Source organism: Crocodylus porosus, unplaced genomic scaffold (genome assembly GCF_001723895.1).
Source record: "Crocodylus porosus isolate Cpor-Errol unplaced genomic scaffold, CroPor_comp1, whole genome shotgun sequence".
NCBI lineage: Eukaryota > Metazoa > Chordata > Crocodylia > Crocodylidae > Crocodylus > Crocodylus porosus.
The window spans coordinates 19,264,678-19,287,309 of record NW_017728911.1 but is presented as its reverse complement, the minus strand read 5'-3'; positions in this window follow the sequence as shown (position 1 = coordinate 19,287,309).

Below are 22,632 nucleotides of genomic sequence, written 5' to 3'. Positions count from 1 at the left end.
ACTACCAATATCAGCCTAGCAAAATTGCATTCTGCAATGTTTAGTCTAAAAATATTTAAAATATTGTGGTTGCAGAGGATATGAAAAGGAGAGACTGGATGAGGGGAAACATTTTTGATTAAGGGACTAATTTGACAATGCAATAAAAGAGACAATCTGGAATACTTCCTTTTCAGAGATTACCATAATTGAACTCTTTACCATTGAGAGGTTTAAATTACAGAAGAATGGACCCAACAAACAGAAGAGGAAGTAGTTTTAAGAAATAACTGTTGTGAGTTACTACTGCATTACTCCAGTTTTACCCATGTAACTAACTCCACACCTTTAAGGTACACTATCTAGTTAAGTGGAGTGTGTCAAGAAAATAAAGTGAAACCAATATTTACATCACTTAGACTACAGAAATTGCAACCTTTTCTGAAATTGCAATTTAGAAATTGCAATCTTTTCTGGTCCCTAAAACAGTCCAAATTGGTTACAGGTTTTTTTGTTTGTTTTTTAGTGCTAGCTAGACATAAAATCAAAAATATAAAGTCTGTTGTGGAACCAGAGAAATGAAAAAGAATACCTTGGTGATCTAGCAAATTAATATCTTTGTAATATGACATCAGAACAAATTTGATTAATTTGCCTAAAAATGTTCTTCTGAGCATATTTCTCAAAGGATTTGGAGGAGGAAAACAATTGCAGGAAGGAAACTATAGAAGATGAATATGTAAAGCATTTCAGTCTCCCATGTAATAAAATGAAAACAAATGTTCTTACTTCTACAAACTCCACCACATCAAATTAATAATGGAAAACATCACATCAAAGCACTCTTTGTGCTCAATAGCCTGTGGCACATTTGGACTCATCAATAGATGTTCAACAATATTACAACTCGTTTAAATCTTGGTAAAGTAGTGTTATGTACTATTGTTATTGACTTTCTTTTTCTAATTATCACCCAAAGGTGACAGATGATACAACACTAATGATCAGACTGCTTAAGAGCTGAATCAGCTCAGGATCTTAACTCATTAAACCTCAGCAGAACTAAGAAAGCAAAAATTTTCCTAGCACTTCATGGCTAAGAACCTATTCAATTATGAACATTTTGGTCAAGTTTTTTGAACAAACCACTTTGTGATTCGCAGCACCTCTCTCTAAGATCATTTATCAGTTTAGATCTCTCCAAGCTCCCAGCACACCTAAGTTGAGATCCTAAACGTTTACAAGCATGTGAATATATAGAATAGTTATTTCATGAAAGGGTTTTTTTTTTTTTGTAACACTCTTGATGTTAAACCAGGGCCCTTTTTTATTTCCATTAAAGTTAACTGTAAACTGTCCTGCTGAAGTGGAGGTCAATAGTAGTTTCAAACACACAATGCCTTTCAAGATCTGGGTGCTGGACTTCAGGTCCATTGTGGGAGGAGAGGAATGACATTGTAATAGCGACTCTGTAATGCACTTTAGTGTTGAGAGTTTCAGGCCAAGATATTTATTGTTGATGAGGGTTATTAGGTCATCATTGCTCCTGCTTCAAAAAAATTGGCTCTGCTCAATCACTTTATTTTCTAGCAATTTTTAGTCATAATCTCATACGCCTTTCAGATTTTTTCCTGTTTGCTTAACATCTGAGCTGACTGTATGAAATAAACTACAAGATACTCATTTAAATATGAGACATACATGGACAGATACATTGTTGGAACCCTGCTGACAGAAGTGCAGTCTGAAGGGGACATTGCAGTGCTAAAAGTCATCTGCAGTGCTGGGGCTCCTGGTAACACAATCCAAGGAAGGGGAGTGGTGGGATGTGCCAATTCACACATGCCCTGCAAGGCTCTCACTTCAGAATTTAAAAAAATACCCTGGCAATGTCCAGGGGCTGGAGGTGTTGGGGAGGTGGGAGGGAAGTAAACACTTCTCTCAAATGGTCATATATTAGGGCCACCTTGCTTTGAAAGGGTTCTTATACTCCCCCCTCCATTATTGTGCTCCCTCAGAATCACTTTTTAGTTAACTTTTTAGCTTTCATATAATATTTGTTACAATATTTAGTTGCTTATATTGTCTCTAACTACAAAGTCAAAAATGCAGTGTGTGTCTATTACATGGGATAGATATTACAGGCACTGAAGGGGCAATTCCTGCAGGGTCTGTATCATGACACTGTGGCAATCCAATTAGTCATACAATGACAGTCTAAAGGACCCACTACAGAACAGGAGAACCATGAGAGCAATTTTCCCTATGGTGGTGGTGGTAGTAGTAGAGGTCCAGAATTCAAAAAGCCCCTGATCAGCTTAATTAAAAAGTCCTCCCTTCATAAATAAAGAAACAAAACTAGACAGATGAAGAAACTCATGGAATGTCACACACAAAATTACTGAGTGTAAGAGGAGTTGACTTCGAGCAGCTTGACAGACATATACTCAATAGATCTAGAAGTTTGATTAGAAGAAGAACCATCCACTGCAGCAATATTAGCATTGCACCAGGTGATGGTAGGGAAAGAATGAGCTGAGCATCACTGACCATCTTTTCATGATTATTAGAAGGCCTTTGCTAGATAACTTTGTGAAGATTCTATGCTCAGCTGCCCACAACATTTCTCATTTGGTGCTTGAAGTGGGATGTTACTCAGGCTGCGTGTTAGGACTCAGTATTGAGCATGTAATTCTGTCTCAAGACCCTGTAAAGCGGTCTCTTAATTCTCCACTTTTAAACTTAGCAAAGTATTTACTTTTGTTTCTGTTGGAAGTAGAATGCCACACTGGCAACAGATTTCTAAATTAGCAGATAAAGAGCAAAAGCAGGAAATGATGCTCATTTAGAACAAGTGAGCTTTCACATCACAGCTAAATCTTTAACATCAAGGAGCAATTTAACCTGGGCCAAGTTCTTCCATCAGATGCTGTGCTCTCCTATTGAAAGCTAGCATGAGCTGCCAAAATTTCCCTGTATAGGCAGTAGGCAATGGTTTCATTGTGAGGTTGCAATCTCTCATATATTAAGGCCTCCAGATGGTGACTGGAAGGGCTATGTGCTCAAGAGAAAAAAGCAAGTGGTGTATTCTGTTTCTCACTTGCTTCTTGATTTCTAATCCACGAGACAAAGTGTGACTGCTAAATGCTGTTATGGAAAATATATTGCTGCCTTTCAGAAAAACAACTCATGGTTTTCTTTGAAACCATGCATTTATGAGTGGTGCAAGGGCTGTTTGGGTAAATATGCCTCAAATACTCAACAAGATGATCAGTGGCTAACATATGTCACCAATGTAAGAAGCATGGTATAGTAGAAAACTTCAGGGCCCATTAGATCATGGGATTGTGAATTTGAGAGCCAAAGCAAATATGCAACAAGACAGTCTTGAAATAAAGCGTTTAAATAGGTTTTGCAGTTTTACATAGCTGAGTTTCAGGCTGTTTCTAACCTAAACTGGAATCTCTATCCTGAGCTAAAGCCAGAGAAAGCTACAGAGATAACTATGCTTCCCCAGCTATACCAGCCTCCTTAGGTCAATTTTTTGCTATACCACACCCCCAGGACATCATAAGCTTCTGAGCTGCACTAATTCATCAGAGCTAGATTCACTGCAAACTCAAGCTGACTTCTGCCTAAAATAACCACCCATGCTAGAGTGAGCACCTCAGCTCCAGAGACTAGCTTTATAGTCCCTTAGATCTACCCTCTAACAGGGTTTAGCCAATTAGCTTCTCCATGTGACCCAAAATGGAGTCTCAGAGTCAGTAGGAAAGCAGTAGGGGAAGAATTCCCCCCCCCAACCAAACCCATGCACCAAACAGCTTTTTGCCAGCATATTAGCCCAAGATAAAACTCCTACATTTCCATTCATTTCAAGGGAAACACCATTAGAAAAAAGGAGAATCCAAGTTTTCAAGGCACATCTGGTATTTGGATTCTATTTTCTAGTCTCTCTTTGGAACTTACTAAGGAATCTGAATATAAACTGCAGGCATTACCCATTTAACCCTTTCATAAGCCCTTTCTTTCACCTGTGCCTCTTTGCTTTCTGGGATTGCTACTTCTGTGCTAGCTGACAATTAGCTCAGTAGGCGTTTAGGCATCCATGGATCTCTAGGGGGTCTCCAGAGCTAAAAGCACTGGTCTCTGGACCTTTCAAAAGTCACACTTTTGAGCTTAGTATAACTGATACCTTCTGTGGATTGAGCAGAGCGAGACAATAAAAACATATGCTGGCTAGTGGGTTACATCATCTCAGATGACATGAGGGTATAACATCCATAGCCATACAAATCAGCCCTTTCATTCAGGCTGTGCAGCTCGGGTCTCTGGTTAGTGACCCTGAATTCAGGACCTAATTACAATCATGATAGCAGTTGTCACAGTTGCAGGATTAGACCCCTTCAGAGGAAAGTGAAATGAAACCTTTAAATCAGGGTAACTTTGATGAATCCACTGTGGAAGGACCTCTAACAAAAAAATCAGTAAAACTTTACTTTTGTGAGTTTTACTGATACAGGTGTCATCTTCCTGCATCCAGGGTAGCCATTTGTAAAAGACAAAAAAACTTGCTCACTGTCACCTAGCAATCAGACTCCTAGAATAGTCAGGTTGGAAGGAAACACAGGAAATCATTTAGTCCAGGGGTGGCCAACCCATGGCACCCATGCCACAAGTGGCATGCACAGCTGCTATGAGTGGCATGCAAGAGCTGGGGGCAGGGCTGGGAGTGAAGAGGGGAGAAGGGGATGGGGCAGAGCTTGGAGTTCGAGGGGTGCGGCTGGGAGTGAAGAGGGGAGAAGGGGATGGGGCAGAGCTTGGAGTTCGAGGGGTGCACCCAGGCTGGGAGGTCAGTGGAAGCCACGTGGAGGATCCCATCCCTCCTGCCATGTCTCACTCACCTGCTCAGAAGCTTTGCTGGTTGCTCGACTCAGCTGAAGAAGGTGGGCAGGTCCCATGCAGCTGATCCAGTGAGCTTGGGGAAGAGCCCCACTACCCAGGTAGGGGGAGAGGGGAGTGGAAGAGCCCAGGCTGCCCAGCTGGAATAGCTGGGTGCAGGATTGAAGCAACAGCACTTGGGTCTTCCCATCCATGGGACAGGTAAGACCCCCATTCTCTCTCCCCATTCTCTAGTGCTTGGCACCCCTTCCTCATACACATACCACAGGGCACAGGGGGAGTTTGTTCAGGGCACAAAACTTATAGTTACACCTCTGCCTAGGCCCAGTTCAGCCTGGCCAACCCAGACCAGGACCTGCATGCCCACAGCAAGCTTTATGTCTGAGGAGTCTAGGAACCAACCCCTATTCTTGCCCCTCACCAAACCTTCTGTGCCAGGTGCCGCCAGAAATGTAGGACGGCAGCCCTAATCTAGCCCAGCATACCCTGGTGTCATGCCACACTGATCCATCCGTTCCAGGCACCCCCAGTTATGCCCAGACCCAGCGTTCTAATATTACAGCCCCACAAGGAGTCCCCAGCTCTGCTGTACCCCATCATGACACTAGAATCCCATAGGATGTCCCTGCCCCAGAGTCAGTCCTTGGGAAAACCTTGTCTCCCTGTCCCACAAAATCACCCAGATCTTGAGTGTGCCACTGGGGGCAACCCAACAGAGTTCCCACTGAAGTGGGGAGAAGGGTGCTCCAGGGGACTCAGGAGACACCTCATAGGCAGCCTCTGGCATATAGTTGCCCAAAGGTGAAAGTCACTCTGTCAATGTGATTGGCTCTGCAAGTGCCACCTCAGGAGACCCTACACATGCCAGATTGCTGCTCCATCCTTGGGCATGAAGGAACTAGCTGGTACAGAGCATATGGTGCTGAAGGCAGGACCCCATCAGGAGGGCAGCATCTTATTCTGCCCCATAGAAAGTGTGAGCTATGAAGCTGTCACTGGACATGTGGCACACCTGTTGCTGAAAATATCTTCAGATGCAGACTCCCAAGGTGACTTAACTTGTGAGCCTGCACTTTTCCATGGGACTCTTCAGCCTGGAAAAGCACAGGCTCAGGGGACCTGGTGGCTGCCTATAAGTATATAAGGGGTGTACATCAGGATCTGGGGGAACACCTGTTTACCAGAGCACCCCAAGGTCAAGGTCAAACGGTCACAAACTCCTCCAAAACTGTTTCAAGCTGGACATAAGGAAAAACTTTTTTACTGTCCGAGCCCCCAAGGCCTGGAATAGACTTCCTCCAGAAGTGGTGCAAGCACCTACTTTGGACTCTTTTAAGAAACATATGGATACCTATCTTGCTGGGATCCTTTGACCCTAGCTAACGTCCTGCCCCTGGGGCAGTGGGGAAGGGCTTGATGATCTTCCAAGGTCCCTTCCAGCCCTAATTTCTATGAAACTGAGGCTGTTACAGGGTAGAGACACCTGCTGCAGCCAATAAGGGATGTGGAAGCTCTCAGCCCTGAAACTCCCATGCCAATGACTCCATGCATGAGTAATGCACAGCAGTGTTTTCCCACACCTCTTTAAAACATTCACAGGAAATGTTTTTATTATTCTTTTTCATAGAGATGCAAAGCAATAAAACAGGAGTGGCCAACCTGCAGTATGCAGCCACCGTGTGTGGCATGCAAGCCCCAGGTGCTCAGTAAAGGGGGTGGCAAAATGGATAAATGGGGGCTGAAGCTTCTGGGCACATGGAATGGAGAAGCAGTGGGACAGTCTGCAAGAGGAGGCATCACTTCCAAAAACCAGGTTAACAGTTCACTGGCCCTGTAGCTGCTGCCAGATTGAGGGCTTGGGACCCCAATTGCCATATGAGACTGCAGTGGTTGCAGGGAAATGGTCATCTGGCTCTTGGCAATAACACCTCTATGTAGTGCCCTGCTGCAGGTCTTCTTTGTGCATAGCCAGCAACTTGAGCCTCCCTGCCTCCATTCTGGCGCCCCAAGGTTCAGATTAATTTCTCATGAATATACAAAACTGGGGTATATAATCATCCATCCAGGCTTTTGGTCCTTAAATTCTGCACTGTTCTTTTGCATAGCAGTGAATAAATGCTGCCCAGATGGTACAACTATCTCTAACCAATCACAGTTGAAAAACTTCTACCTGTTGGGGTAAATCTTACCCAACTGTCATGATGTCTCTAGGATACTATGACCATGCAAACTCCGCCCTATGGGTGCCTACTAATCTGTTCTGCCACGTCTTGCTGTCATAAATGATGGATTTGGAGGCTGCCCTCAAGTTGCTGCTCGGTCACAGTACTGACAGTCTCCCTGAAACCCTGTAGGTTGCTGGACCCCTTTCTTGGGTCCCACACTTGGGAGATGTATTACAATACTCACAAACCTTATGGGCTAGATGTGTGGTTCCAAAACCATCCCTTTACCATGCCCCAAGCCTTGCAAATGTTATACCAAAGTTGTCTCCTTGTTGAGGCCTCAGCTTAGTCCAGCCTCAGTAACTATGCCCTCTGGCACTGGGGTCTGCTCTCCCCACTTTGTGTGCCCCACTGGCACTGGGGTCCGCTCACCCTGTGTCATGGCGCCCACACTGGTGCTGGGGTCTCCACACTGTAGTGGGCCCCCAATGAGGCCTCCTCCTTCCCCAATAGCCTCAGCCCAATCCACTTATCAGTAGTAACCAAAACATGAGCCCCTGGGCTATAACATAATAGAAGCAGTTCAGGGAATGCTCTGTCCCTTTAAAAGAGTCACCCTTGTTCCCAGCACTACATGCCTTGTTGGCCGGGGTATCGGGTGAGCTCCTGGAGTCCCTTAATCCTACCAGAAGTTGAACAGGCAGTCAAACATCTCCACTTAGCTTCCTCTGAGAGAGCTCCTTCCCCCTTGGCTGCCAACAGAGAACTGCCCTAGTCCCAGCCCTGGGGTTTATATGTGCCCCAGGCCTTGCCTTTTCCTGTCAGCTGACCGCCTGCAGGTGTGGGCTAATTCCCTCATTCCTGCTGCCATGGTAACCTGCACCTGTGGGGTTCCTGACTCTCTCTAGGCAGTTTCTGCCCTTAAAGGAGTAGGCACCTTAGTGCCCTGTGACGCCTGCCAGTAGTATTGAATGACCGTTTTAGAAGGACTGCTGTGGAGAATGGACTTGCTTTTGCAACCATTGTCACAGTGAACCAAAAGGATTTGAACTGCAATGCTGGTTCTGAGCCCTTCCCCGCATTATCCCAATAAATCACAGATGAGTGTGATTCCAGATCCAAAGTTCAGTGCTCGCTGTTAGCAATGTAAGAGCAGAAATAAAACTGATCCGGATAACGTCCACATTTTAGGAAGTGGGAGTCCTCCCTAAGAGATGCATGCCACCACAATACACTTCAAACACCAACAGGCCATTTCATTTTGAAGTTCAGTGAAGTAAAATGGGTCTTAAATTTTCCTGGTTATTATTGAAATTCAATCAAGAGTTTACCTGGTTCTCTGCTTCTCCTTCTCCCTTCAGAGCAGATTCCTAATGATGCTCTCAGTTGTCTTGCTCTGTGTACTTTACCTCTGAAACCTCGGTTGTGGGCTCCATTTTTTCTTTGCAGCCTGTCAATATTATTAATTAATGGCCCAGAAGAGTCGCTGTTGAGTGACCTCAGCAGTCCCACCCACAGGAACTGAGAGCATTTCCTCTGCTGCACTTAAAGCCCCTGTCAACACAGGGAGCAAGGGACTAGACCTGACAATTAAACCTGGGGTTTGCATATGGCTGTCCAAAGAACTCCCACAAAACAAGCACATCACTTTGTCATTTGAAATGCAGAGACCTACTGTTTTTTAAAACCAAATATATTCAAGAGAAATTGCCTGTGTAATTTATATACATGGTTATTTGCAGCCATACCCACAAGTACAGTTTTGAAAATTTGGCACTGAAATAATGGCATTGGACATTTATGGGCATTCACAGTACAGCAGTAGTTTTACTTATGGATCAGAATATGTTGGATAAAATTATGAATCAGTTTTATCTGAGCATTATGATCCGAAGGCCACTTTTTAAGTCCCCCAGAAGCTCTCACTATTTTACATGAAGAGGCCATAATACCATAACAAACATCAGGTTTCGCGATGGTTCAGACGCTAAATGTCAGACTACAAAGCTACCTTTTAAGATTAAATCTCTCTCCTATTCAGAACAGGGGGAGGGGGAGGGAATCCCAAACACAGAGATCCTCACAAATGAAGTGAAGTTTACTAGTAACAAAACATATCTGGCAAAAACACACTTCGTACTTTTCTGTTGGAGCTGCCCTGGATAAAATGTAGGTGTCATTCGAAAAGGGCATCATTTCCAATGAATTCTGAAAGTGTCACACAGAGTATTGATCGATCGAGTCTTGCCGTCAGCGTGACCAGGGCCAGCAAAGAGCTATCCCTGTGATCCAATTTTCAGAGCTCACAGACACCTTCAGTCCTAGGCAAATGGTGTCTGCGAATGGCAGGAGAGCTTGGGGGGAGGGGAAACAAAAAAAAAGAGGGGGAGAGAGATAGTCTTTGCACTGCAGTCTGCTTGTCTAAGCATTAAATGTTATTAGCTACAAGCATGGCATCCCCATTGTGCAGAAAGACTGCTGTATTTCTGGCTTTTGTGTTACCAGCAATGCTGAGCCATTTGTAAGTCAAAAGTAGGTTCTTATCAGTGAGATATACCCAGATAAGATCTCATTCTTTATGATTATATCAGTGTTCAAACTGTTTTTGGTTTTTCTGTGTGTAGATGTGCACACACACTATAAAGACTGGCAAAAAGCCGAAATGCTGTATCCTGTTAAATACATATCAAACAATAATTATGAATTGGCATAGACTGAATGTTACAGTAGAATGCCTGTACCGAATGACACATGAAGAAGTTATATGACTGTTACTCCAGAAGGCTGGATTCTTTGAGACATTCCTGTTTTCTGGTGTGTCCTACAATGCCTGACAAATTCTCTGGATTATTTATATGTATAAAGTACACATTAAAAGTTTGATGATTGACTAAGCCACTGATGACCTCTTATTTACTAGGGGCTCAGATGCTGTAATAATCAGAATCTAGACAGAGAGATTACTGACTTCTATTATAATGATGGATAATCTAAAAAAGGAAGACGTCATCTTAGATTGACAGTCTTCTGACTGATGTTTACAAATTATTTCAAGAGATACATCAGACTATATTTTTCAATTCTTGTTGATTTGGAAGCAGGAATTGTACTATGTATTCAAATCAAACAAAGTGAGAAGTCCGTGTATAATCCTAGCATTATGAAATTCCTAACTCATACTTCTGAGTACTACAAACAGCAATATAGAATGTAGTAAGAAGAAGTGAAACATTTGGGACTATCACAAGCAATTAAAAGAATATCTCTGATAAAACTAGTTATGCATATCCATTAAAATTTCTTGGAGGAAAAAAAATTCTGATCAGATTTACTAAACAGATGTTTATGAATGAGCTTTCTATCTCTTAACTTTCACATTTAAAATAGTCTGGAGTTCCTTAAAAATTACTGTCTTTTAAAAAAATATTTTCATAGTTAATCCTAGGTTTAGTGTGTTTCACACTTCTCCAGCTGATTTTCAGTGAACAGAAGACAAAGGCCCTGATCTTCAAATACAATTTTTCAGATGGATCCAGATACCCAGGTAGGACCAGTTCCCCACAAGGAACTCATCTCAGGTCTGGGGCCTAAATCAGCAAAGACTGTTCCATACTTTATCTGTATAACAACCAATGCTTACTACATACTGCAAAATAAATATTGTGAATATTGGTTTGAATGAAAGCTGCAAGTTCATGTGACAATATTTATTCTTTGTTTATTCTACAACTATTCATATGAGGGTTTTTATTTTTCAGTTCTGAGAAAATGTTCATAGAAAGTGAATAGTCAAGGAAGTCTATGTTTGCTTAGAGGCTTTCATAAGAAGCACATCATGGAGTTGAAATAGTTTGCAAACTACCCATAGGATGGAACATGTTTACATAGAGTTCACAACACCGTTACAAATAAAAAAAATCAATCAAAATCCAAGCCTCCTAGCAGATAATTTGAAAGCAGAAAAAATGACTAATAGAATGAATTTTTCATTACCAACTATTTTCCCAGCTAAACTATAGATAAGCATAAAATCTAATTAAAAATCCTACTTTGTTTGAATGAGAAACCTTTCTTATTTTCAAAACTACTGTATCAACTGACTTGATCTCAATGAAATCTAAGGAATACGCGGTTTGTACAAAACTGGTTAAGCCCTTGGTTATGCTATATTATGCGATGATGTATGATCCATCTTTCCACATATCCATTTACATTTTCCATGCTGCAGGTCTCTTTCAGGTTGACTTTCTTTGGAAATTATCAGCAGAAGTGGCTCAGCCACTTTTGAGAAAAGAGAGCAGGGAAAACTGCATCACTATCAAGACAAATTCTGGTACTATTTCATTGAGAAACTGTAGCATAACCATGCTTTGGAACACAGGGTTGAAATCTGGCAGGCATCTGGTGGGGAAATATATGTGGCAATATACAAAAATGCAAATACTTAGTATGAACATATACATTATATATCATGAGCTAAAGTCTGATATCAGCTATGCTTATATAATCTCAATGCTACTGAAGTCTGTGAATTTGGTCAATTGTGTATCAACATAGGAATCTGTTTAAACAAACACCTGAAAGTAGTGTGTATGACTGCTGAACTGAATAAATTTGGACAAAGCATATTATACATCTCCAAATAACATCTGTGCATAGAAGCAGTTAATGTTATCCCTGATTGCAGATACCTTTGTACCTCTAGTGACAAGAGGTGCAATACCATCAAATACTAGTGCCAGCGTGTGAGGATATAGTGTTTACATAGAAATGTGTAACCACAATCACCACCCAATGTATCCATCTGGTAAGTGAAAAGTGCAAAGCAATGTATGTTTCCTAATAAAGTGCAGCTCTTGCTGTATTGGGCATTGTCTACTATGTTAATAATAAAACAGGAAATGTACTGGACAGGGAGCTCTTTTCAAAGGTCCAACTCCGAAGTCCATTCAAAGCAATGGAAAGGCTCCCACTGACTTCAGGATGCTTTGGATCAGCTGAGGATCCTGAAGTCAGGATGCTTTGGATGCATATTGAAATAGCATTTCCTTGTGTTTCATTTGTGATCCATCTTTTTGAGAAAGGCAGAAGTATACTGAAAAGGCCTCTTTACATTTGCCCTGGCTTATCATGGACTGTCAGCACCACTGGACCATTCAACAGCCATCAGGAAGAATTATTTTTTTTCTTTACCTTAGGACATTTTTGCTTTCTTTGTATGCCTGAACCAACCTGGAATCTTATAGCTGGCTTCCATGAACTTTCATATACAGTCTGAAAACTGATAGAATATTAAAGGTGAATTAACTGTGTTTCATGTCTTTCATGTTAAGCACTTAATGTTATTTAATGATCACTTGGCCCCATGTTTTTTGTTGTTTATATGGAGTCTGGACTATGGTTACTGCTGAGCTTTTATTTACTTTGATCCTTTTCCAATAGCTACAGTGTAATGCAACTGGTATCTCCCCTGAGCTAAAAGAGCCAGAGAAGAGATCCATTAGCCATTTTGTTTTGGACTCATTTATGAGAGAATGTATTTAGCATATTACACTACCATCCTTCATCCTCATAAGCCCATTTTATTTATAGCGAGCAGGGCTGGAACTGAAAAAACAAAATGCTGCTCTGAGAAAGAATGGATCAGGATAGTTGGAATGCAAACACTGGGATAATGTACCTATGATCAACACAAACAATCCCCTGGTTTGTTTGCTTTGGCTGAGAAGCTTAGTGGACTTGAAGTGCCATTTTAATCATATTGCATCCTCTCAGCTGGGCAGCTACAACATATGGATCAGAAGGATGTAACTCCTCCCACTCATTATTTGCAGGCTACTTTGCATTTGGGCCCATCAGTCTCATCAGTGTCCTTTTAATTAATTATAATGTTTTTCAGATTCATTCCTCTGTATCAAAGCGGTAGTACATTAGTAGCAAACACTGCATTGAGTAGGACTAATAGACTGTTGGTATTCACTTGGGGACAATATAATGTTGTTTCTAAAGCCATCTTCATATGAAACTACTACATTGTATACTTAAATTTGCATATAACCTCAAGTATGATTTTATTGCATATATGTTACAGTGGAGTATTGTATTTAGTAGTTAGATTTCAAATTTATATTTTTATTGAGATTTATTTCAAATGAAGTGATGCAGACATTGCACTGAATTCAATAGTCTGAGACTGTTTGGCAAGTGATATAGACAGGGTCTGGCTGAGGTGAATCCCTCAGCCAGTGTTCAGTGGGGCTGATCTTCAACTGATGTAAATCATCCAAGTATCTCTGAACCAACAGTTCATTGAGATTAACTGGTCTCTGGCCATTTGCATCAGCTGAATATCTGCCCCTTGGTTCTTTTGTGTGAATTGGTAAGATAAAGGTTGCTCCAAAAAAGAAGCTGAGTTTGAACCTGAGTTATTGATATGGCTTTAAACAGACTTCTTTCTGAACATCTCCCTGGAAAAGAGATAGAAGCCGAAGAGGGAAGCAGTCTATGTAAGTTTTTGTAGGACCGTTTTAATATCATGGATGGAGAATAGATAGTTTTATGTGACATTTTCAGGTAGTGTTGGTTGTTATAACTGATAAGTCACATGATACTGTTTTCTGTTTCATGATTGGATGAGTGCTCCAGCACTTCTGGCAAAAACCATCTGTGCATTTCAGTACAAAATTCTGTTGTAACTAGTTGCATATGTAGCTTAGTATGAATATTTCTGGCAGTAAAACAGAATATTTCAAGATGCCTTTCCTGAAACACATTGTGTATCCCCACAGTGTGAAAGAGGGGAAGAAGCATAGCTCTTCCCATCTCCTTCTCACTGTCACTCCCAACACATCTCTTTGCTCATAGTGGGGAGTGTCTGGTTGATAGTTCCTAGTCTCATCCAATGGCCACATTCACTCTGGGTATGGTCATATGAGGGAGTAAGGAAGTCTTCACTTTCCCACACAGCCATACAAGGCTGTGACAATATAGCCCAAAGTTATGCTTCATTGCCATGGCTTTTATTTCCTGTCATGGAGGCACAGCCTGCTTTTATTATCCAAAGGAAGCCCCATTCTGCTTTCAGTGCCCTAGCTTCCCTCTTAAGACCATACGTACTGCAAAGTTTAATTTTCCAGTCCTCCTCTCCAGCCTGTTTTCCCCACTTTCCACATACATTGCCAAGTTCAGATGCTTTCTTTAGGTCTTTGCACATATACCAGAGCCCATTTTCTTACTGCAACCTCCTTCCCAGAGATGTGTTAATTTTTGCCAGTGGGAATCCCAGAGTGAAGGACCTTGTAGGTTTTATAGGGATGCATTTTCCCTGTTGGGTGAATGATAAAATTCAGTGGATGGACAAGCTACCCACACAGGTTGAATAACACCTTTAAAGTAAAAATGCCATTTTGGGTCAGATCATGAGGGCAGAGTTAAGGGCAAGAGTCCAAATTTTAACAAAATTAATAATGTGCAGTATGGAAAAGGGTGTTGGAAATGAAAAGGAGCTTTTTGTGGAGCTGAGGCATCTATGATCCCATGATTTTGGTATTATGGATATTGTTATTATGATTTGGTATGGTGGATGGCAAGGTACATAATGGAGACATGGGTGTGAAAGATGATTTAACTGCAGATTTCCTGGATAGTTAGTGACTGTGTTGATAGTGCTGATTGTGTGGCTAGGTAATACATGGTGCATCTACATGAGATGCTTTACTGAGCAGTAAGCATCCACGTCTACATATGCGGACACTTATTGCATAGTAATTGGTTGTTATCACATGTAAATTTGCTACCTGAAAATGCAAGTAGCAAATTTATTTGTGATTAGTAACTGCACAGTAGTGCACGTGTAGATGCCTGACCGGGAGCAAATGTGCTCCTGGTCAGCCAGGCACCAGCAGGTGGAAGATCACTCCCTGACCCCAGGAGCTGCCTGCTGCCAGGGTGGGCTCTGCCACTGGAACTTGGGTGGGGACAACATTCCCTTGCCCTGGCAGCAGGCAGCTCCCAGCCCCCAATCTGCAATTGCAGGGCGGGGACTAGGGATTCTTATCTCCCAGCCTAAGTCCTGTGGTTGTGGGGCTGAGGTGGGAGATCCTTATCTCTTAGCCCAAGTCCCACAATCACAGGGCCTGGGCTGAGAGAATCTTATTTCCCAGACTGAGTCCCAGCGGAGATGGTGCTGGGAGTAAGAATCTCCCAGCCTGGGCCCTGCAACTGAGGGACTTGGGCTGGGAGATAAGAATCTTCCATTGCCAGCCCCATGACCATGAAGCTGGCTCTGAGAGATAAGGATCTCCCAGTCTGGGTCCTACATTCCCGGAGTGGAGGCTGGAAGCTCCCTGCCACTGGGGCAGGGGAACATTGTCCCTGCCCAACCTTTGGCAGCTCCTGGGGGCAGGAAGCAATGACCCAGCCCCTGCCAGGAGACAATTATTTCCTGGACCTCTGCTAGCACCCAGGGGGAGCCTAGCACTCCCCTTAGCTGCTGCAGGTTCTGGCTTCAGGGCCACAGGGAGTGCAAGATGCACCCCTGCATGTGTAGACATGTGCTTGGGAGAGTTTATTCTTGAGTAAACTGCTCCCAGATTATTTGCATGTGTAGATGCGCCCCCCTGCCAAGTAAACTTACCTACAAATTAGCACAATTTACTCATGGGAACAGTACCTCATGAGTGCAATTAAGAAATGCATGACATTTATAATTAACAAAGAGCCAGCAACCAAAAATAGCAATGTTAGCAACAGCAGGGTAGGTAACCATTGTCCATTCTGTTGTTGTTGTTGCAGAAAATGTAGTTTACAGCAAAACATTTCTTTTTCCCTTGCAGAAAAAAGAAAAATCAGGCACGAGGAAATGACAGAGAAAGGTGGTTTGGCACTGACCAAAACTTTTTGATGATTAAAAAGGCAGTTTTCACATTTTTTAGAGATTTTGAAAAGTGGTAAAAAATTTCATAAAATACTTGCACAAAAGAGTGTTTCTGTGGTTTTGACCACTTTTCTGAGAGATGTCCCAAGGGTACAGAGGACCTTTAGTGAACATGCCAGTCTCTCTCAGCCCTGCCAGGTTTTAAGCTTTGGCTAATTTAAAAGGTATAGTGAAAAAAGGACTAGTTCTCTAACTTCGTATAGTAACAGGAGCCTGAGCTACCACCCCTTTCTTAAAGGCAACCTGGCTCAGAAATGGTGGCCCACTGCCTTCCAGCTCACTCGGCCATTTCCCCCAATTTCTTTGAGGAACCCCTGATGACCTGCTGTTGAACACCAGGGCTTCATGAACACCGTTTGGAAACTATTGAAATAATGTGTTTTTCCTTCCTCAGATCTCATTCAAAGACAAACAAAACAGAGTGAATTAAAAGAAAACCTTAGAATTTTAACTCTAAGTTTCCTTGGTTCAGTTCATTAACTCAGAACTTAATGGTATTCCAATATAGATTTTTAATTTGTCTTTACTATAGCATTTGAAATTATTATATTAGATGTGAGTAATGGAAGCAAGAATTCTGCTCATCTTTCACAGTTCAGATATCCAAAGCATGTGATTGAAACCATGATGAATGAAAGAAAATAAGGCTATATAATAATTTTCTGTATAAAGTCCTCCCTGCTGAATTGCACAGCACACACTAGTCAGACAACCTCCCTGCATAAAGCCTTCTGGTGACACTCAGTGAGCACATTGTTAAAGCACACCTGTTATTACACAAATAATAAAGAATAATCTGTGAAATACTAAAGAGCCTAAAAGGAATTGTGAAGAACTGCTTACTTGCTTAGACAGAGCGCCAAGCACCCAATCTGTTGTTGTCTGGGACTTTGACTAAGAGTGAGACAAGGTCTCAGTTACAAGAGGTTAAGGACTGTCGTTCCTCAAAGAGGAGGATAAGCAGTAGTTCACTGAGACGGAGGAAAATGCAAGTCCTTGAGGGGAGGCTGCAGATGTGGGCAAGCCTCAAGCTATACTGCTTGTCGCTCTCTGCAGGAGCTATACCACAGCGAAGATCATCCCTGCATTAGAAAAACAATGATTGAAGAACAGGCAGAATCCAGTCCTAAATGGACAAATGTAAACACACTGAGAGCTTGCTGCAGGTACAGCTGTTCTGCCTCATAAATATTTTTCCTTTAAAAGAAAAAAAGTCCCTTGTGTTAGCTTCAGCTAATCATCTCTGGCTCAGCTCCATTTCCCTCTGTTCGCCCCATTAATGAAAGTACAATGCTATGAATAGAAAGTGTAGACTACATTATGTTAAACCCCCCATAGAAAGGAAAAATCCAACTGTTGAGAAGAAAATCCCTGCCCCTCTTCAATCAATTTTTGCTACCAGTAGGCATCTTGTCATTTTTTATTTGGTCTCCTATAGACTTTACTTCAATGAAGTGGCACAGAAGGCACAGAGAAGGCAGCTGCCAGGCTTTGGCTGGCAAACCACCAGTGCAACAGAGGAGCGCAAAGCCCGGGAAGGACCGCATGGTGGGTAACACAGGACTATTTTAAGCTTTGCCCCAGCCCTTAATCATACACTCAAGGTTCAAAGCATTGTTAGGCTGCTGGTCGCCAATCTCATCTCAAGGTGATAGTCACCTCTGGCCTTTCTGCAGACTGCAAGCCTACTGTCCATCCATCTTAAAGCAGCTTGACACTGGCTTCTCTACCCATTTTACAGCCAACGAACATTTCCTATTGATTTATTGATTTCTGTCTGCCTGTGGAAGGAGCTCAGAACAGACTCTATGTGCTCTTGCAGCCTCCTGCATAGATTTTTTTCCTCCCCTTTTTTCCCTTTTTATCCAAGGCGTATTAGCAGTCTGTGGTGAAGCAGGAATTAGACCATGCGGGAGCCCAATTTGCTCTTGGTGAATGTGCCAGGCTCCAGATGGAACATCAGCTTTTCTCCTTCTCTCGCCCCTTTGTACACATCCCCTCCCTCTTTCTCTCTCTGTTTCTTTTTTGCTTTTTTTTACTTCATGTTTTCTTTTATTCATTACTAAAAAAATCAGTCTCACAGTATGAGAATAAGAACCTTTGTTTTCCTCATGTTGTTTTCCTGTTTTTTATCTGATGTTGCAGGATGTTGTTATTCATAAATGTGCATTCCATCCCAGCTAGTGTATGAGGCAGAAGTTTCTGTCTTTCTGAGTCAATGAGAATAACTGTTCAATTTCTGGGTTTTTTTTTTAAATATATATTTTATATATACTTTAGAATCCCTGGAGGGTTTCAGCAGCTCGTGGGATTTGAGGCAGGAATATGATATAGACTCTCTTCACCTTCTAGTTTCCAGTTTGAATACAGCCCAGGTCAGCAGTGATTGAAAGTTGTTACCACTTGATGGTTGTTCTGTGTCTTACATGAAGTTAGTTTGGTTGCAAGACAGTTCCTAGTGGATGGGTGTCCACTTGACAAAAAAAAAAGCAGTCAGGCTTATCATTCTCAACAGAGAGGCCAAGGACTGAATGGGCAGAGATGGAACTATTAGCTCACAGAGATGGTTCCTCCTTGTCGAGATTTAACAATGATGCCATGTAATGTTCGCTGCCAGTGACCCCCAAGTGGTTCAACTGTGGAAGTACCGTCTTCCTGTGCAACTTAATACTACTTGAAGGAGAGGTTTCAATGAAGGAGGGCGGCAATATTTGGCTGTGAATTGCCTTTGACACACATTTCATGTGGTCCTGGTTTCATCTTTGGTCTACAGGCCCCAGGACTACAAAACCAACACTTGTTACTCAAATCAAATGTACTTTCACACAGTTCTAAACCTCTTTTGTACCTGATCTGAATAAATGATTACCCGGGATCTGGGTTTTCTGTTTGCCATGGAAAAACATTGATTTTCTCCTTTAGAGTTCCAGCCTTCAAGGGGCTACTTAGGGTGGGGGAAGCAGGGAACACCATGTGCTTGTGTGTGTGTGAGCACACAGGCAGGTGGCCAGCAATACAGCCAGATAGCAGTGCAGAGCAGCTCCCCCAGCTGCCTGCAGGTAAGTCTATGGGGGGAAAGGGGCATAGGTGACATGGAAAGGGGTGGCAGTGGGGAGCAGACTGAGGTGGTGGTGGCCACAGTGAGGGAGGAGGTGGGCAGGGTTGGTGCCTGGGGGCTCTGCCCAGCTGGGGCAGTTCCCAGGGATGAGGCAGGAATGTGTGGCCATGGGGCCTGGCTGGGGGGACTGGGACAGAGCCATGGGCAGCTCATCCAGGGGTCTGGCTCCCTGTTGCTGGGTGCACTCCAGGGCAAGAGGGCATGGAGGGACTCAAACCCCTCCAGATTTGTGTGGGGGGCAGGGCAGGATGTGGGCTGCCTCCTGTGGGGCTTGGGGCTCCCCACCCTACTGCCCTCCTCCTGGGGGCCTCTATAGTTCAGTGGGCAGGACCCAGCATGGGAGGACAGAGTGGGGCGGGGAGGCTTGGTGCTGCTGCTGCCACTGCCACCGGGAGTCCTGCACCAGCTGTGTCACCAAGGCGATGTGCCCCCTTCCTGCCTGGCAGCATCAAGGGGTCACAATTCTTTGCTGCCGCCCCTGCTGCTGCTGGATGGGCAGGGGGCATGGCTGGCATGGGACTTCCAGTGTAGGTGGCAGTGGCAGCACTAAGCCTTCCCACTCTGCTCCACCCTCCCATGTTGGGTCTGCCCGCTGGGCCATGGAGGCCCCCAGGGGGAGGACAGCTAGGAGGGGAGCCCTGAATTGGGTAGCCCACATCCTCCTCCACACCATGGGCTCCACTTGGCTCCACTTTGGCTGTACTTCCCACTGAGGGGTGCGGAGAGTGGAGCTGAGCTGCAGCAGCTGCCACTTCCTGCACATGGAAGCTGGGTCTTGGGTGCTGCCAGCCAGCTGCAGCTGGAACCTGTGAGGCAGAGAGTGGACTGCTGGGTCCTGTAGCCCTGGCAGTTGGGAAGCCCCTCTGGCAAAGCTGGTGGGGGCATAGGGCTGCACGTCAGGAGTGAGGGGCTCTGGCAGGGGTGCTGGGGCTTCGGGCCAGGAGTGATGGGCACTGGCAGGGCTGGGGGGGGGGTGGCTGTGGGTCAGAAGTGAGGGACACCAGCAGGACTGTGGGGGCTGTGGCTTGGGAGTGAGGGGCAATACATGGGCAGGGGTGGGGCTGCACAGCTCCAGAAAGCAATGGGGAGACAGCTGCAGCTGGACCTGCATTCTGGTGAGCAAAGGGGGCAGGGAGAGCTCTGATTTTCCATGAAAAAATATATAGGTATTTAGAATTAATTTTATTATAATGATTGAGGCACTGGTAGGCTTCCAGATTGCTTTAAAATTGTAAATATATCAATAAAACATTGTGTTCAACTAATACCTATATATAGATTTCATAGAAGTTAGGGCTGGGGGGGACCTCATGAGATTTCATAGATTTCATAGACATTTCGGCTGGAAGGGACCCCGGAGGATCATTGAGTCCAGCCCCCTGCCCCAGGGGCAGGAAGTCAGCAGGGATCATAGAATCCCAGCAAGATAAGCATCCAAATGTGTCTTGAAGGCGTTCAAAGTGGGAGCTTGAACCGCCTCTGGCAGCAGTCTATTCCAAACCTTCAGGGCTCGGACAGTGAAGAAGTTCTTTCTTATGTCCAGCCTGAATCGGTCACAGTGGAGTTTGTGACCATTCAATTTTGTCATCCCTTGGGGCGCTCTGGTAAACAGATGTTCCCCCAGATCCTGATGAGCACCCCGATAAACTTATAGGTGGCCACCAGATCACCCCTAAGCCTGAGCTTTTCCAGGCTGAATAGCCCCATTGCTCTCAACTTCTCATCATAAGGTCTGTTTTCCTGATCTCTGATCACGCACGTGGCTCTTCTCTGGACTCTCTCCACATCTTTTTTGAATTGTGGAGCCCAAAACTGGATGCAGTACTCCAGCTGCAGCCTCACCAAGGCCGAGTACAGCGGGAGAATGACGTCTTGGGATCTGCTTGAGGAGCATCTATGGATGCAAGCCCGCATTTTGCTCGCTTTACTAGCTGCAGCATCACACTGAAGGCTCATGTTCATCTTGTGGTCATCCATGGCCCCCAAGTCCCTTTCATCTGTAGTGCTAACCAGTGTAGCACTACTGAGCCTATAAGCATAGTGCAGGTTTTTCCTCCCGAGGTGGAGAACCTTGCATTTTTCAGTGTTGAACACCATCAGGTTCTCGTCCGCCCATCTCATGAGACTGTCCAGATCCACCTGGATCACCCTCCTGTTCTCAAGTGTGGGCGCTTTACCCCAGAGTTTGGTGTCATTGGCGAACTTGGCCAGTCTGCTTCTGACAACAATGTACACATCATTGATAAAGATGTGCCCTAGGAAATAGCTTTGTGGGACTCCACTGGTCACAGTGCACCAAGATGATTGGCTTCTGTCGACCACCACCCTCTGGGTCCTACCGTGGAGCCAGTTCCCCAGCCAGTGGATTGTGGTGAACTGAAGGCTGCCATTAGCCAGTTTAGCCAAGAGGTGATCGTGGGATACCAGATCAAAGGCTTTTTTTAAAGTTGAGGTACACAACGTCGATCTCTTCCCCCTTATCCGAGTGATAAGTCACCTGGTCATAAAAGGAAATGAGATTGGTCAAGCAAGACCTACCCACAACAAATCCATGCTGGGTATCCCTCAGGATATTGCCTTTAGCTAGTCTGTTAAGGATGGCCTCCTTGATAATCTTTTCCATGACCTTCCCCAGGATAGAGGTCAGGATGATGGGCCTGTAGTTTGACATATTTACTTTCCTCCCTTTCTTGAAGATAGGCATGACATTGGCCCTCTTCCAATCATCAGGCACTTCACCAGAGCTCCAAGGGCTCTCAAAGATGTGTGCCAGGGGCTGAGCTATGATGCTCGCCAGCTCCTTGAGTATCCTTGGGTATAATCCATCAGGGCTGGCTGACTTGAAGGTATCCAGCCTGTCAAGGTGTTCTTTCATGAGGTCAGCTTCAATGAAGGGCAAGGAATCTCCCTCACCCGGGCCTCCCTGACCCATAGTGGGCAGAGGTGTCCCATGGGACTGGTGAAAAACTAACACAAAGTACCCATTTAGTAAGTTCGCTTTTTCCTGGGCGTCAGTTGCCCCATCTGGCTTAGCAGGGGTCCAATGTTGCCCTTGCTTTTCCTCCGGCTCCCCACATATCTAATAAAGGACTTTTTATTTACCTTGATATTTATAGCTAGCTGGAGTTCCATCACAGCCTTGGCTTTCCTGGTTTGCTCTCTGCAGGTCCAAACAAGAGCAGAGTATTCCTCCTTGGTGGTGGTTCCAGTCCTCCATCCTTTGTAGGTCTTCCTTTTAAGACACAGGAGGTCCACCTGTTCCCTGGAGAGCCAAGGGGGCTGCTGTGCCCTTTTGCTGCCTTTCCTCCGAGATGGGATGGACTTTGCTTGCGCATCCAGGATTGCTCTCTTGAGGAGCAACCACTCATCCTGAACTCCCCTCTCCATTGGGCTGTGGCCTTTTAGGGCCTCTCTGACAAGCCTCCTTAGCTTGTCAAAGTCAGCTTTCCTGAAATCAAGGACTTCTGTATTACTGACTGACTTGCCAGCTTTTCGGCAGATGGTGAAGGTGATCAGTTCATGATCACTGTCAC